Below are 16,196 nucleotides of genomic sequence, written 5' to 3'. Positions count from 1 at the left end.
TTTTGGTAGCCCGCTTGCGTGCTGGTTTCACCACCCTGGACGCTTGGGAGGCATGTTTTAGTCTGGCTTTCCCCTACTTTGAAGCGATGGATAATGTAAAGACCTGGTGGTGCTGCTGGGGTCAGGAGAAGTATGCTAATTGGGGAGCCTAATTGCTTCAAGCAGTCATGCCTCTAAACATGGAGAGCGCAGTTGATGGAGTCAGTCTGTTCCTAATAAAATGAAGAAGCACTGAATTAAATTCCCAAGAAAGGGACTATAAAAGTTTCCACAGTGTAACTAAATGACTTCACCTATACTATTACCCCTCGGATGACATCTTGAAAGAAGGCAGACTCAATACAGCCTCCATATTCATAAATTGGCTGTGCTTAGGCCAGTAAATCTGGATTGATTTAAAAAGGCTTTTTCATCCTCCCAATCAAATGAAGTCATTGTTAATTAGATGTTTTCTGTTAACAGTGTCGCTGTTCCCTGCATTACCTGCTCACACATTTAGTGAACTTCGTACAACATCTGGATCAGCAGTTTTGGTGGTATCAGGTTGAAAGGTGGTTTCCCTTTTGCGACTCCCCGTTCAGGGCGAATACTATTCCTTCTGCTCTTGGCGGGATAAATACCGCCTCTGGATATTTTTAGAGGTGATAAATGTTCCTGACCGGGCTGTGTAAAGCGGGTCCCCTGCGAGCCTCCCGGGCTGCCTGCGGAGCAGGGGAGCCGAGGGGAGGGCACGGCGCTCCCCGAGGCAGAGCCCCGGCCCGTCGCGGGCGGTTTGCTCGTGTGTCCCCCCGCACCACGCCGCAGCCGAGCCGTGCTCGCCCGGGTTGGGACACCTGCCGAGGGGGCACAGGCTCGGGGACAAGTGCGTAGCAGGCAAAGAAACCCAAACTGCCAGCTGTAGTTCGGGGTGTTTGGAAACAAAAGGAAAAAAAACCCAAAGCTCCGGGTTCTTGTCGGGTTCTCCCCGTCGTGGTGAAAGGCGCAAGAGATAACGCTGGTATGCATTCCGCTTAGTTAGATGGCTTTCCGAAACGTGCGTTTTCTTAGCCTGCTTGCCTGCTCGAAGAAACTATGTTGATGCTACTTTTGTGTGTTTCTCACTTACTATCGAAGCACGACTTGATGTTATGCACAGATTCAGCATTTCACAGCCTGGCGCAGAGCACACGCGTAAGAAACAGGGTACGAGCTACATCCCTCACGTTGCGATCTGATACGAGGTTTTCCTAATAAGGGGTATGCGACGTGTGCGACGCTGAAATCATTCTGCACTGGACTGCTGGGGAGCGTAGCGATGCGCTTAGCAGTACACAGTGTAGCCATCCCTGTCTTAGGCTCGCTGGAGAAGGCAGGGGCGTCCTATTTAATTAGATATAGCAGGTGTTTTGCCAAGTGCTTTGCACCCAAACTGGTGACCTCTTCAGATTTCCCCCGCAATCCTTTGTGCCGTGTAAGCCCATCTTCATCCTACTTAGAAAGAGTCAGTCATGTGCTTCGTGTGTCTCTCTCTCGGAATTGGCTCCAAATAAACGGATCACAAATGTAAAACTATCCCCCCAAGACATATGACTAAGAATTGTCAAGGAGACTTTGGTCCACTCTCCCTGTCTATTATGCTAGTCACTCATAATGATCCCTTGTGTTGTGTCATACGTCATCATGACACTGATCCATGACACAGTTTAATGCTATTCAGGGATGCTTCAGCATCGCATAGCAGGCTGCCTCCACTCTGTACCTTTGTAACTCGCTGGAAATGAATCCTCTGGCTTCCTCTCAAAAGGACCATTATATAGCTTAAATTAAAAGCGACCATCTTAGCCGCCTTCCAGGCGAACGCGCGCTGCTCTGGGTTTTTAGCCATTTCCTTGGTTTGGGGCTTTGTTTCGGACTCCCCCCTCCCTTCTCTTTTTTGCCTCGGCTCCCACATTCAGGAGCTGTCCTTACCCTCCCTTCCCCACCTTTCGGCTGAAGGCAGCCTCTGTTCAGCCCGTCAGGTCTCTGTTGCTTGCGGCACGGTATGCCGATGCGTTAGACGGTGAGCACTCCTGAAATTCAACTGAGAAAACTTGCATTTCCACAAACGAGCTATCTATAGCGCGCGTGGGCGAACGCCAGCCTCCCTGTACTCCGTACACACACACGCGCGAGCGTGTGCGGCGAGCGGCGCCCGGGGTAACAACATCAACCTCTCCCCCCGTGCAGCGGCGCTGCCCCCCACCCCGGGTCCCTCACTAGCTCCGTGACGCGACAGCGCGGGCTACGGCCGGCTGCGCGTGGAGCAGGTCACCCGCGGGCGGGTGCGCGGCTGGGTCTCAGCGGGCTGCAGCGGGCAGTGTCGCACGGATGTATGGCTTTGCCCTCAACCCCCCCCCCCCCTCCGCGGCCGCTCGTCGCCTCGGCGCGCTGCGCGCCCGGGGCAGAGAGAGGCACGCCGCCGCTCGCCCCCGCGCCGTGTAGCTGGCTCATCTGTACAAATGCAGCGAGCTCTCCCGGGGAAGGGAGGCTCGGCCCGAGTGCCGACTGCGGAGATTTAAGCTGCCTTCTGCTTTCATCCAAAGCGGAAGGGTTGAGAGGCGGGCTGGAGAGTTCAAATGGGAACTGACGGGATGCCACTGCTTTCCAAAGGCTTTGTGTGCCCCTTATGCTCGGCTAATACTCCTCGGGCAAAGTACCACGGCCCTAGTAGGGATTTACAAGGTAAAAAAAAAAAAAAATCCCAGCAAGTTAGCACCGAGTCGTTGCCACCTGCTCACGCAAGGGCTGAGCCCGAGCCCCGCCAGCGTCGGTAGTTAGTCATCGCGGGCCCGGGCGGGCAGCGAGAGCGCGAGGGCAGCGGGGGGCAAAACTCCCCCCCTCCCCCGGCTGCGGGGCCGCCGGGGGCAGCGGCGGTGGCGGCGGAGCGGGCAGCGCGGCCGCTGCAGGCGAGCAAACGCGGGGCCGGCCCGGGGCCAGCCCCGGCCGCCCGGCCCCTCCCGCAGCCGCCGGGGGGAGGCTGCCCCGGCCGCCCCCGGCCCGGCAGCGGCCGCGCAGGGCGAGCGCGGCGGCGGCGGTGCTGCGCGCCCGCCGGCTTTCCGCGGGGGCGGAGGGGCGCCGCGGCGGGGCGCGGCGCCGCTGCAGCACCGGGCACCCCAGCACCGGTGCGGCTGGTGCCGCGGGGGCCGTGAGCCGGCTCCGCTTAACTAGGACTTTCCTGCAGCTGCTCCTCCCTAGTTAAAGGGCTCTGGGCGGGAGGCAGACAATGGCAGCAGCTGAAACACCTGCGATCTATCATTGCAATAAAATATGTACAGTAATGTGGAGTAATTGCTCTTTCCGCTTCCAGAGGGAGCTCAAAGCTGGAAAATCAAGGTTAGAGCCTTCCAAACTGTAAACAATTTCCACAGGGCACATCCGAGGCGTAAGCAGATAGACAGGCAGACAGACAGACGGAGAAAGAGAGAGTTCCCCGTTCGTCTCAGAAGGGACTTTAAGATTCATTTAACATTGTGCGAAGAGAGATAAAGAGTCTGTCAACGTGTATTAATCTGTTTAGCTACAGCACAGGGATGTGAAACTTTTACCTGTGTGCAATTCAATAGAGGCAGCAGAAAAGCCACGAGGTAGGAGGAAAAAAAAACAGAGCGGGAGGTAAAAGGTGAGCAGACATTGAACAGATTTACGGCCGGATTAGGACCGTAACAATTAATTCATTGCAGACCACAGGGTTGTTTAGCAAGTATATAAACTCTGGCTGGAAATAGCTACGTACTTATGTGTGTTCGCACAGGGATCGCATATGTGTGTCTATACACACACTGTGCACACACAGCTGTATGTAAACGGTTGTGTGCCATGTGTGTGCAGAGTTTCCGAATTTAGGCTTATGTGTATATATATATATTTATATACATATATGTCTGAGTACGAGCGTGAGAAGTTATAGTATGGGTTTTGGATATAGCCATCCACCTCTATGGGTTTACGAGCGTACGTTTCTGTGTATGTTTTGTCTCCTTGCGGCTGATGTATAAGTATGTGTGCATCTGTATCACATGTTTTATTAAATGCACATAATCCCATTCGGTGCTTCGTAGTTCAATAACGGCTGACGCTAAAAATTTAATGCTGACTCTGAAATGGCAAACTCTCACTAGAGATCCAGAAGGTGCCACAAACACGAAGCCGGCGGAGAGCGGGTGGGATTTGGTTGCTGGGGGTGGGGGGGGAGAGGTGGCTTTGCCGGTGCCCTGGAAGGGACGGGCGCAAGTGGCCGAAGCGAAATCCCCGCGGCGCGGAGCTCAGGCGGCGCTCAGGAGGTCCAAAGGCTCCCTCCCTCCTGCTCCAGCCCGGCCCCGCGCTGCCGGCTCAGCTGCCCAGCCTGGGTCTCTCGCACACGCAGACACGTTGCCACACACTGTCCCTGCCGCCTGCTCCGGCCAGGTGCGACTCAGCGCGCCGCCGCCAGCCCGCGGGTCGGGGACGCTCCCACGCTGCGGGCTGGCGGGCTCCTGCCACCCTCCCCGCCGCCACGGCTCCCAGCACTGTCATATTCTGCGCGTAAATCACCCAGAACAAGTTGCACGTTTGTTTCCTTCAGGGAAAAATAAATAAGTAAAAATAAATAAATGAATCCCGCTTTATTGCTCTTTTAGCAGAGAGATGGCACGTCAGTGTTTGTAAAAAGGGAGGGAAGCGGGGGAGAGAGTGCATTAGAGAATCGCGGTCGTCTTCCTGACAAGTCATTACGCCTTTATCCCCCACCAATTAACCACACCTCACAGGGCTGCTGCTAACAGCTAAATTGAGCTTAAAAGTAAGGGATCCCCTTGCGTGCCCACGCGGTTCTCTAGCTGGCAAGATCCGCTCAGACGGCCGTGAAGGGGCTGAGGCCCCCGCGGTGCCGGGTCAGCCCCAGGAAGGGGCCCAGGAGCCCCGGGGAGCGGCCCCGGGCCGGGCGGGGCTGCGCGCCCGCGGACCGCGGCGGCGCAGGCTGGCGGAGCGGAGCGGAGCGGGAGGGCGGGCGCCTGTAGAGGAGGGTGAGCGGGGCAGCGACAGCTTCGGCCCAGGGATGGTCCTTCGCGGCACCGAGCCTGAAGGGCTCTTCCTCGAGCGGGCAAAACTTTTTCTTTTTTTTTTTTCTCAATTTTTTTCTCTCTGCTTCCCCCCGCCCCCCGCCCCGCTCCGCGCTCCGGAGGCAGAGGCAAAACTGCGCTTATCTGGGAGCAGGGCCCGCGGGGGCCTGGGGTCGCCGCCCCGAGAGCGGTGGTCGCGTTTCCCAGGGGGGAGCAGCAGCTCCCAGAGGCGCCTTGTAGCCCCACTGGCATCAGCCACGTCGATCAAGCAGGACTTCAACACTGCTTGCAGATTTCCCCCCCCCCTTTTTCTTTTTTCCTGACAGGTACCCTCCACCCCCCCCGTGCTGGAGCCCTGATCCATAGCTGGCCAAAAAAAAAGAAACACCTCACAATTCTGTTTATCTCCTTACAATAGTAATTTTATGCGCTATAATGCGACATATATAGCAATGAATATGCATAGAGAGCTCTGAGTGCACATGAATGCATACGTTAAAATGTTACCTTCCCTACCTGTTCCTTTTCTTAGTTAGTTCCAACAAAAGGCATCCCGGATGCTTTTAGTAACAGTGAATTACTTCCAAATATTTGGTACACAAACTTAGCAAGTCTAAAGGAGCTTAATTTTCCAGAGTAATCCAATTAAAAGATTTCTAAACTAATCTTTTTGCAAAAAAAAAAAAAAAAAAAGTGGAAAGCTAAGGAGGAAAATCGTTCTTATGACAGTGATTTATTGCACTAGTTGGATCTATGGAAAGAGGCTTTCCTGACTTGGAGATGACCACTCTTCCCTCCCCGGCTCCCTCCCAGGTCGCCAACGTGCCCCAGCATACATGTGGCTTATACTGAAATTTTTATTTTATTTTATTTTTTTGCCAAGATTGTCATCCAGGGCTGGCTCTCGCCTTTAACGCACCAAGGCAGGGAGTTTGGTTGCTTACAAGTACCCTAGACTTTTTAAAGTGCTAATAGATTTATGATCTCTTTTCCGACGCCCATCCAGAGTAATTAGCACATATGTTCTAAATAGATGATAGTTTTGTGAGCAATAAAGCAATTACCCATCGCTGGAGCTGACAGTTCCTCCAACTAAACTCCAACCAGCAGCTAATTGGAGAAGTCATTTCAGCTCCATTGTCTGCAATTAGTCCTGCTAAACTATTACACCCAAACTACCTGGTCTGAGGTTTATTTATTCATTTCTAGTTGCATTTGCAGACGTTTCCCGCGTCACGCCTAACTTTTCCGAGAGATCAGCGTCTCTGGGGCTGGCTTTTTCTCCCTTTGAATTAAACAAGCCAGGCTCTCGCCTCTGAGTCCTTCCGCGGTCCGTCAGCACGGGAAGGCTCAGGGGGTCACGAACATTTGTCCACGGTGCTGAGCCGGGTTGTTAAAACAATATTTCCTCAGCCGCTCGGGGGCTGCCGCCAGTTTAGCCAACTGGGCGAGCGAGGGCGGTGGGGAGCCGGGCAGGAAGGCAGGCGGCGGAGGTTGATGCTGCTAAAATAATTTCGAGTCGCTTTCAGCCCAAGCCCCGCACTTAGGGGCAGCCCAGGTGAGCCCCGCCCCCCCCCCAGCCTGCAGGTGCCGATTCCCCAGGGACCCCGACACCCTTCCCCCCGCGACCCCCCCGGCCCCCTCGGTGGCCGAGGAGCCCGGGGAAAGGTTTGCGGCCGGGGGAGCCCTTTCCTGCCAGTTCTCGCAACTGCCTCCTCCTCCTCCTCCTCCTCCTCCTCGAAGGTGGAAAAATTAAAAGGCGGTGCAGGCTTAGGACTTGTGCACAGTGAGTGGAAAAAATGTGTTAAACATCGGTTTGACGCCCCACCGGAGCTTCAAAATATATACCGGCTGGATTTCTTCTACTTAATTTAATCTTTATTGGACTGGGTTTCTTCTTGCCATCCTTTGACCAGAAGTCCCAGCAAAACGTATCACAGGAGAGCGGGGGGGGGGGGGGGGGGAGAAGAGGGGGAGGACTGTTTAGTCCTTCCTCTGAACTGCGGACTTTAGCAGGTATTTAGCAAGGAGGCACTCCAAGGAGTTTGAAGTAGGTTTCTTAAGTCAAGACTCCCGCTCAGGGCTTGAGTTGGTCCTGGAGTGGAAAAGATTTGTGTGTTGGGATGGGAACTTGTAGCCTTAGCAACAAAGTAGTCACTTAAAGGAATTTACAGCGAAAGCATCCTGGACTCACAGAGAAATGCCAATTTCTGAGCGGCTAGGAGGGGAAGAGATAGTGCCCTGGCTTGAGCCGTGAGGTCTTCAGCTTCTAGAACAAAGCTTTTTCTATTTGCCAGCAGCCCCCAGTTTTGTCCGCCTCCCCCCCGCCTCAAGCCTCCAAAAATAACAATCAGCCTTAGAAAGATGACCGCTGCGTGCGAAGAAAACCACACTCCCCTCCCGGTTTAGCCACCACATCAGTCGGGCTCAAGGAATTGTGATATCAATAAACTGAAGTTAATTGCCCAACCTGAGGGAGGCAGCTACACGCGTTGCCGCAAGCACGGCTCAGTCACACGGCTATCCTGTGCCAGCGGACGGGGCTACCTCCGACCGAGCCCTGTCCTGGCAGAATTAGTCAGCAGTGCCCTGCCTATAAATAATCCAGACCTGGGGTCTGCCAATAAAACAATTACTGGCTGCCTCGGTGCGCTACCTCCGCCGCCCCGCTCGCATGCCTCGGAGAGTCAGCTCACCCGAAAGGGTCACCGCAAGTTTAGCAGCCAGAGGGGCTTTGCGGCGCTGCCTCTGCCCCCCGGTTGTCACCGTCCCCCAGCTCCTCGCCCCTGAGCTCTCGGGCAGCGCAGCGGGAGCGGGCGAGGCCGCGGGCCGGGGGGAGCCGAGCCCCGCCGCGGGCTGCGCGGGAGCCGGCCGCGGACACGCGTGTGCCGGGCGGCGTGCGCGGGCGCGCAGGGGGCACCCGCGGCGGGCTGCGCGCCCCGGGCTGCGGGGTGCGCGTCCACACACACCCGCGCAGCCAGCCCGGCACTGCCAGAGTAAAAGCATTTTCGTTGCTCCCAGAGCCCTTTATTTTTTTTCTTTTTTCCATTACGAGCGATTAGATGGTGTCTATTCAAAGTTGCTGATCCAGAGAGAAAATAGGAGTAGATAAAAGGAGATTTCAAGTGACCTCCTCGTCCCTTTCACACCAACCTGAGCCCCAGAATAGCCAAGGATCAACTCGGACAAAAGCCCTTTCCTTTCCCCTTTCAGCTTCAGAAGATTCAGTGCAAGGGGTTAACAATAAAACATATAACTCTAGCCCAGTTTGGTAGGATCATGCAATTTTGTATACTTTATTAACGACACCGTTGGATATGCCCGAGCTTCACCCCTAGAAACGTGGGAATAAAAAAGCCGTCGCATGGTAAAATACACAGCAGTCATTTACAGCTTTTGTGCTGGGCTGGGGCGGTTTGATATGTTTATTCTATATCGTTCAAACTTTAGCTAAAGCGCATCCTCGTCCTCCCCACGCAGACAGAATACGCTGTAATAAACATATCTTACTACTGACAGTTCAAGTGAAAGTGCTCAGGTTTATTACTGAGATCAACTTCTGATGAGGCGAATGTGATTATATCACCACTGTTGTTACCAGCCACGTTTCCCGAGCAAAATACTTTTGCACTATTTTATCTTAGAGGCAGGGGAGAAAGTGTCACTAAATGCTTAAACGTATTCCAGCGATCTTTGGTCTGCGAAAAGTCCAGCTCAAATCTACTTCTGATGGACTAATCCCTGCAGTAAAAGAAACAGGATCTTTGACAGGTAACTATTAAGGAAATGATTATATAGTACAGTCGATTGCATTGTCAGGACAATCTAGCAACTTTCCAACTCGTTCCCAAACGTCAACTCTTCAACAAAAGCTCTAGCCCAATTCAGAATAATAAGTAACACCAAATTCATCCCTAACAGAAGTCGAGGATTTAAAATACAGTCAAATGTGTTTCAATGGAAAGCCTCCTGTTAATGGCTTTTGTACACTTTTGTTTCTTTTGGCTTCAGCGCTTAGATCACCGCAGCTTTATTTGTGCCGAAAGTAAATATTTGGTCCTGGATTCACCAGTGTGTTGAAAATGATTCCCAGATTTGCCTTATATAGGAAGGTTTGATTTGCATCAAGAGGTCATCAATTTTTTTTTCCTGGCGCTTACTTGGGAATTGCCATGCTCCTTTATACCTTTAGATAAGTGGCCTTCGCTTTGGGTGCTTTCTCATCCCTTTCCCGCGCAGACGCTTTTTTTACTTTCATGCACAGACTTTTATTTTATTTTACTTTAAGTGTGTGTGTGTGTGTGTGTGTGTGTGTGTGTGTGTGTGTTTTAAGGCAGGCTTCGGATGCTCAGGCGTTTCTGTTTGGATGGATGGCGAGCGCAAAGTTGTGATTCAGCGCCCTGCTTTGCGGGTTGGCACTCGAGCCCGGAACTTTTGAGAGCGAACAAATGACAAAACCCAGCTCGCAGCAGCCCCGGCTGTTGGGGAGACGGCGGGGACGGCAGATTGTCTTGCCGAGGGGGTGGCGGAGGGGGGCGGCGGAGGGGGGGGGGGGGGGACGGAAGGGGGGGGGAGGAGAGGCTCGCTGTCACGCCGCGTTATGCCAATACGGGCTAAAATAATTCCCGGGAGCGCAGGCGGCGTGCACGGAGGGAGGGTGGCCGCGACCGGGCTGGGCTCACGGAGCCGCCGAGGGGCCGCGGGCGCCCCGGGGGGCCCCGTCGGGGCCCCCCGGGGCGCCCGCGGCCCCTCGGCGGCTTCCGGGGGTTCACGCTGCGTTTAGCCCCGCCGAGCTATTGCTGCGGGACCCTGAGAGCCGTCACTGAAGGCTGTCACTGCTACAAGCGAGGCTAGAAAAATTTGGGGGGGGGGGTCCTGAGCGGGGCGCGGGGGTCGGGGCATGTGCGGAGCACGGAGGTCCCCCCTCCTCCTTTGCCGCGGCCGTCTGCCTTCAGTGGGATCCACTAAAGAGCAGGCAGAAACGGCCTGGCTGGACGGGCTTCAGGAATTAAACTGAAGAGAAGCGGGCAAATGCCCGTCCAGCAACACCGAAGGAGGCTGGGGTGGGTGGGTGGAGGAAAGGAGCCTAATCTCGTAGTGCTTTTGCTTCATTTGGAAATAGAAAAGGGTCCGTATAAAGAAATCTCCCGGGGTGTGACCCACTGAGGAGGAAGAGCAAGAGGGAGACTCCTGGGCTGGTGCTGCAGGCTGGCTGCAAGTGAACAGCCTAAAAACCTGATGAGAGGCCAGACATGCTCCCCCCTCCTACCCCCCCACTGCCCTCCGGCTGCGCAGGGTGACATAACCCACCAGAGATTACTTCCCAAAGCAAGGAGCGGTCGTTTCCCCTTATAAAACACAACCTCCAGTCAATATATCTTTTATTGTGCTGTTAAAAGATCTCGGTTGTCCTTCAGATCTGGCCAAAGCGATGGGGGAGGAAGAAGGGAGGGTGAGGGAAAGGGAGGCAAAAGGCCCGAGAGGAAAGGCCCCGGCCCTGCTGATGGGAAATGAGGCCTGCCTGGGCACTGCTCCCTAACGAGGCCTGGCCCGGCAGCACCCTGGCGAGTGGCCCAGCTGGGAGCCGGGCCGGGCCGGGCCGGGCCGAGGGCGCCGCACAGGGCAGCTCGGCCGAGCCGGGACGGGCCAGATGCTCAAGCCTGGGAGCGTCCCCGTGTTTACCGTGTCATTAGGTTTGCCAAGCGGCCCATCCCAGGAAATGGGGTTAAAATACGTGCTCCCCTGCAACCCGAGCCGGCTGCTCCCGGCCCCGGCAGCGCCAGCCACCGCCTGTCTATAGTTAGCCGAAGGTACTAAGTGATGGGGGGCAACGGGGGGGGGGGCCCGGCGGGGGAGGCAGGCAGGGACGGGGCAGCACACGGGCTCTCGGAAGGGAATTTCAAAATGTCACTTTTATATATATATAGTTTCCCATCTTTAATGCATTTTCTTGTCAGAGCAGGGGATGGTTAAAAATGCTAAACCTTGGGAACGAGAAATATATTTTTACATGGCAGAGCTGCTCGCTGGGTCCTATGACAACAGTCTATGGATTTATTGTCCTCCAACAACAATACGATGTGTGTGTATATATATATATACACACACATACATACATATATATATATATATATGTATGTACGTGTGCGTGTGGGGGGTGTGTGTGTATCTATATATATTGCTTTGCGGAGCTTGGCAGGTGAAGCAGGCACTTAACATTTGTTTTGAAAAATACAGAATACAGAGCTCACAACCCTTAGTTTACATGTAGCATTTTCCTGTGCCACTTAAAGAATGGTAATACCTTCGGCTGGGTTTTATCCTTTCCTCCCTCTGCCCGCTAGAAAGAGGTTTTAGAAGTTGTCACCACTAATCGCCAAAATTAACTTTTCCTTTCCGGAGGGGACAAGAGAACTGCGAAGGAGAGAGGAGCTAGCGCGGTCCAGGGTTCGGTTACGCCAAGAGGAAAAAAAATAGAGAGAGAGAAGGAAGGAATGGGAAAAAAATCCCAAAGAGAGAACTCTAAATCTCCCCAGAACTCTGTGACCTTCAGATCCCAGCCTGGACTCTCGCCTGAGGGAAGTGGGATCTGGCGAGGTAAAGTGAAAATTAAGTTTGAGCAAGTCCCCAACCTCGCCGAGCTGCTAGCGTGGTCTCATCTGCCCATTCCAGATCCGCAGAGGTTAAAAAGCAATCTAAGCTCATTTCCCAATTAAATGTGAGTTGTGACCATTTTTAAGTATTCCTGTGATTTGTCGGGGAGAGGAAATGCCTCCTGTCGATTGAACTTTGCTTTAACCTGGGCAGCTGAGGAATGAGACCAGGTTTATTGATAGATTCACTCCGTCCCAGCTCAACTGCTACCAGTCTGCTTCCCCACACTTCAGCACAACAACAGGACACAGAAGATGGGCTTTTCCTCGGGAATCCCGCAAACTTCACCAGTCCTTCAAGCCTCGGCTTTTAAAAATGCACATTTAATAGTCGCTTTCTCTGAACACGCAGCAAATGAAAATCAGCACCATTTACAACAAGGCGAGGGGAGAAAACACCTCCCCCCAACACACACCCTTTGCGACCAGAGCAATGTGAGTGGGTTTGGGCTTCCTCCTGATTCAGTTCAGCTCAGAGGAATCTGATTGCTGTCCCTTTAATCTGTTGACACTATCGCCCAGATAAACAGGCTGCCATCGATCTTTGCATTAGGTGATCAAATAACAAACAGAGCAGGTGAAAGACAAGAGCATTAGTACGCTTACACTTCTTTACCGGGCAGCCGACCGCCGTCATTAGAAGTATAAGTCGGGCTCAATATTTACGTGGGGTAGGTGCAGGTCTACCGCTTGTGTCTGCAATATCGGCGTAGGTCAACTCAGATAAACACACTCTGTTACCCGAATGGGGGGTGTAAACACCCGCACACGTATTTGTATTTGTGTGGGGTGGGGGAGAGAAAGTCTCAGAACAAAATACTAAAAACTGTGGGCTACACATATCCCCATCCGCTATTCATGCCACCAGCCGCAACACGCCTCAACTGCACAAATAAGGGGACGCCCGGGCTCGCGTTGGGGAGTCTGCGGAAAGCAGCCCGCAGCCTGGAAGGGGGGAAGAAAAAAGTTATCGCGGCGAGGTGGGGTGGCGCGCAGCCCCGGGCCCGGCCCTGCCGCCGGAGGGGAGCGGAGCGGTGCGGAGCGGGGCCGCCCCCGGCCCGGGACCCGGCGCCCGGCCGAAGCCGCGGTACTTGCCTGGGGGGCCGGGTCGGCCGGGCCCGGCGCCAGCTGCGGCGGTGCGCGCTCCGCGGAGCCCGTGGCGGCAGCAGCGGGGCTCCGGCTGCTCGGTCCGTCCACCTTCTCCCAGGCTTCCTCGCTGTCTGTGCCTCTGTCTCTGTCTCTGTCTCTGTCTCTCTCTCTCTCTCTCTCTCTCTCTCTGCCTCTCTCTCCCTCTCTCTCTGTGTCTTGCTCTGCCTCTTTTACTCCCTGTCTCTTCACAGTCTGGGGAGTAAAATCTAGATGATATACATACGGAGCTCGCTTTTTTGTCTGATTTAATCTTATTCGTTTCACCTTCTCACTGACCAAGAGACAGGACCGAGAGTTTATTTGGGAAGAAGGAGAGAGAGGAAAGGAGCCTACTGTTGCATAGTCAATAACATCCTTTTTATCAATGCAATATACAATAGAGACCGCTTGGCCAAGGGGCTCATTGAAAATCTCTTCATTATTTCAGGACAAAATCAAGCGTTTAGTCTGATCTCAGAAATGATGAAGGATTCTCCTTTCCAGCCGGCTCTCAGTCTCAGATTTCAGAGCTGACACAAAAATAAAATTGTGATCATGATACGTCAAAGTTGAGGGCTTTTTTTTTTTAATGAAAGCAACATCTCTTTACAAAAAAAATAACAACAAAACTTTTGTCATATATTTCATCCCCTTTCCCCCTGCAGTTTTTTCCCCCGGCTTCCAATCTGATTATAAACTTTTATGGGAGCTAAGAGGAGGGTAATCTCCCTCATCTCTCTCTCTCTCTCTCTTTTTCTTTACAGTTTTTTTCTTCTTTATCACAAACAGTCTTCTGACCCAAAGCGAATTTTAAACCTCTCGCAGAAAGGGGGAGGTTTCAGGGAAGGAAGGCTTGTGAGAAAGGAGGCTAGGAGAGGTACACAACTAGAAAGAAGGGGGTTCTTTTCCCCAGTGCAGTCACTTTAAAAAAAAGGAAGAAGAAGAAGAAAAAAGAAAAAAAGAGGGGGGGATAAAAAGCCATAAAAAGATTTTGTGGCTTCCTACTGCTTCAGAAAAGGCAGAGGCTTTGTGCGCGGCGAAGGAGGGGGAGCGGGAGCCGGTGGCTGCGGCGGGCGCAGCGGCTCGGCTGGGTGCCTGTCCGCTAGATGGCAGCCGGATCCAGCGATTCCGCTGCGCCACGCCGCCACCGCCGCGCCGGGGCCGCGCCGGGCGGAGCGGGGCGCGCAGCGCGGCGCAGCGCGGCCCCGGCGCGGCGCGGCGCGGCGCAGCACGGCGGAGGGGGCGCCGTGCCCGCCCGCCCGCCCCCCGCTCCCGCCCCTCCGCCGCGCCGCGTCGCGCCGGCCTGCGCGGGCGCGCAACCCCCGCCGCCGGGGACTGCGCTTCACCGGCATCGATCCGCGCAGGCGGCGCGCGCAGAACTTACTTTTGGGCTTTTATTACTCGCCGGCGGGGCTCTCCTGGCGGCCAGCCGCGCTCTGTAAGAGGAGACACGGGCGTGACACGGGGGGGCACGGCGGGCACAGGCATTCGGGTTTGGTCCGGCCGCTTCCCTCCCCCACCTCACCCCCCACCCCCAAAAATGCTTTTCCCCGAGCAAAGACGGGTGTTGATTTCTGATCCCATTTCATGACACTGTGAACCCCACCGGGGCCATGGGCAGTATAATAAAAGGAGGGTGGACATATTCGGTGAGGAATGAGAGCAAGACAGACCAGCAGCAAAAATAGCCCAAAGTGGGACAGGAGTATATGCAGATGTAAATATGTACGTGAATGTGTCTGTGCACACGCACACGCACACGCACATACACATATACCCCTTCCTGCATAAAGCATATTTTCTTCTCCATCATTAAAATCCCTCGCCTGGTTTTTGCAATTGAAAACAGACACAGAAATCCCATTTTAAAATATGAAAAACTTTTCACGGGGAGCCCAAATCGTTCCCTTTTAATTCCCCTCTCCGCCTATCGCAATGCATCCTCCTCTTTTGATGTGTGTGCATGGGTGTGTGAGAGCGAGCGAGCGAGCGAGGGAGACCATAGACGACCCATACTAATCAGGTCTCAAAGTAAATAGCAGCGCAGGGCGATCTCAATGTAAATTGTGCTTGTCAGAAGAATCCCCTCTCCCTCCCTCCCTCCCTCGCTCCCCCTCTCCCTCCCTCACTCCCCCCCTCTCTCCTCCCCTCCCTTCCCCATCCCAGTCAGTAGGTAGCAGAGAATTATAAAAAAAAAAAAAAAAAAGACCGGGGGGGGGGGTAACCAATGGAGTGAAGGAGGCTTGGCTAACCTTAGCCTCCCATTTTCTCTCCCCCCAATTCAGGGCTCTGACCAGTCAGTCGCCTTTGATTATCAGTTGCCAGCAGCCCTTCTCTTGGCTCCTTGACATGAGCTCCATATAAGGCAGCGATCTCCATAGAAACGTGTCAGTTTCAATAGTAGTGTCAAAGTTCACTATATACAGACATTCGCGCAGATCCCCCTTTCGGAAACATTGCTCTGCTAGGCTTCCCGTTTAAACGCATTCATTTTTTGGGTCTCTCTCTCTCTCTCTCTCTCTCTCTCTCTCCCTCTCTCTCTCGCTCTCTCTCCTTTCTTGCATATTCTATTAGTTGTTTTTTTTCCCTTCATCTCCCTCTTCTCCTTCCTTTTCTTCTTTTTTCCACCCTTCCTCCTTGTGTCTTTCGCTTCATTCCTGCAGGAGAAGAGAAGAAGAGAGAGGTGAAACTAAAAAAAAAAAGAAAGAAAGAAAAGGAGAAAAAAAGCAGAAAGAGAGAGAGAGACAGGGGGAAAAAAAGCCCGGAGAGAGAGAGAGAGAACGCGTTCACATCTTAATACCATTATTATTTTGACCGTTCTTGTCTATTTTTTTATTTTGGGGGAGGGTTTTGCTTCTGGCTGATGAGTTTTTACCCGAAATACTTTTTTTAGACAAACAAACAAAAAAAAAGAACCTTTTTTGGGGCGATTTCCACTGATTTTTTTGCAACCAGCATCGTGTGTTCTCACAGAAGAAGAAGGAAGGGACAAGAAAGAGGAAAAGAAGAGGATTTATTTATTCGACCTACTTTGGATCTCTCTTTTTCCTGCGTGTGTCATTATTATTCCCATTCTCTATTTTTACACTTCGCCGTGAATTCGTCTCCTCTGCGAATTTAGTCACATCCGATATTTTTTTTTGTATTTTTTTCTTTAAAAAAAAAAAAGGCAAGAGAGACAGAGAGCGAGAGAGAGAGAGAGAGCGCGAGAGAAAGAGAAGCGACCGGCAACCTCCTCCACCACCACCGCCACCAACACAAAATCAAACTGTCTCATCTCCCAGCCCGCCTCGACCGCGCTCCCCGGCACTGCCGCCCTGAATGGCTGACGGCGCCCTGCCCTGGACCTGGCCCCCGGACA

At 53.4% G+C, this 16,196-nt stretch overlaps 1 long non-coding RNA gene across 1 annotated transcript in view; it reads right to left on the bottom strand.

Moving 5' to 3' along the window:
- LOC138064085 (uncharacterized) overlaps positions 1-13,871 on the bottom strand; it is a 50,697-nt gene extending 36,826 nt beyond the window's left edge. The window contains exon 1 of the long non-coding RNA XR_011137328.1: positions 12,803-13,871. This is a non-coding gene — a long non-coding RNA (uncharacterized lncRNA). The remainder of the gene's footprint in view (positions 1-12,802) is intronic.
- Positions 13,872-16,196: the final 2,325 nt, after the last annotated feature.

Source organism: Struthio camelus, chromosome W, assembly GCF_040807025.1.
Source record: "Struthio camelus isolate bStrCam1 chromosome W, bStrCam1.hap1, whole genome shotgun sequence".
In the NCBI taxonomy this organism is placed as follows: Eukaryota; Metazoa; Chordata; class Aves; order Struthioniformes; family Struthionidae; genus Struthio; species Struthio camelus.
The sequence above is the reverse complement of the archived record's forward strand: the minus strand, read 5'-3'. Positions and strand labels throughout refer to the sequence as shown.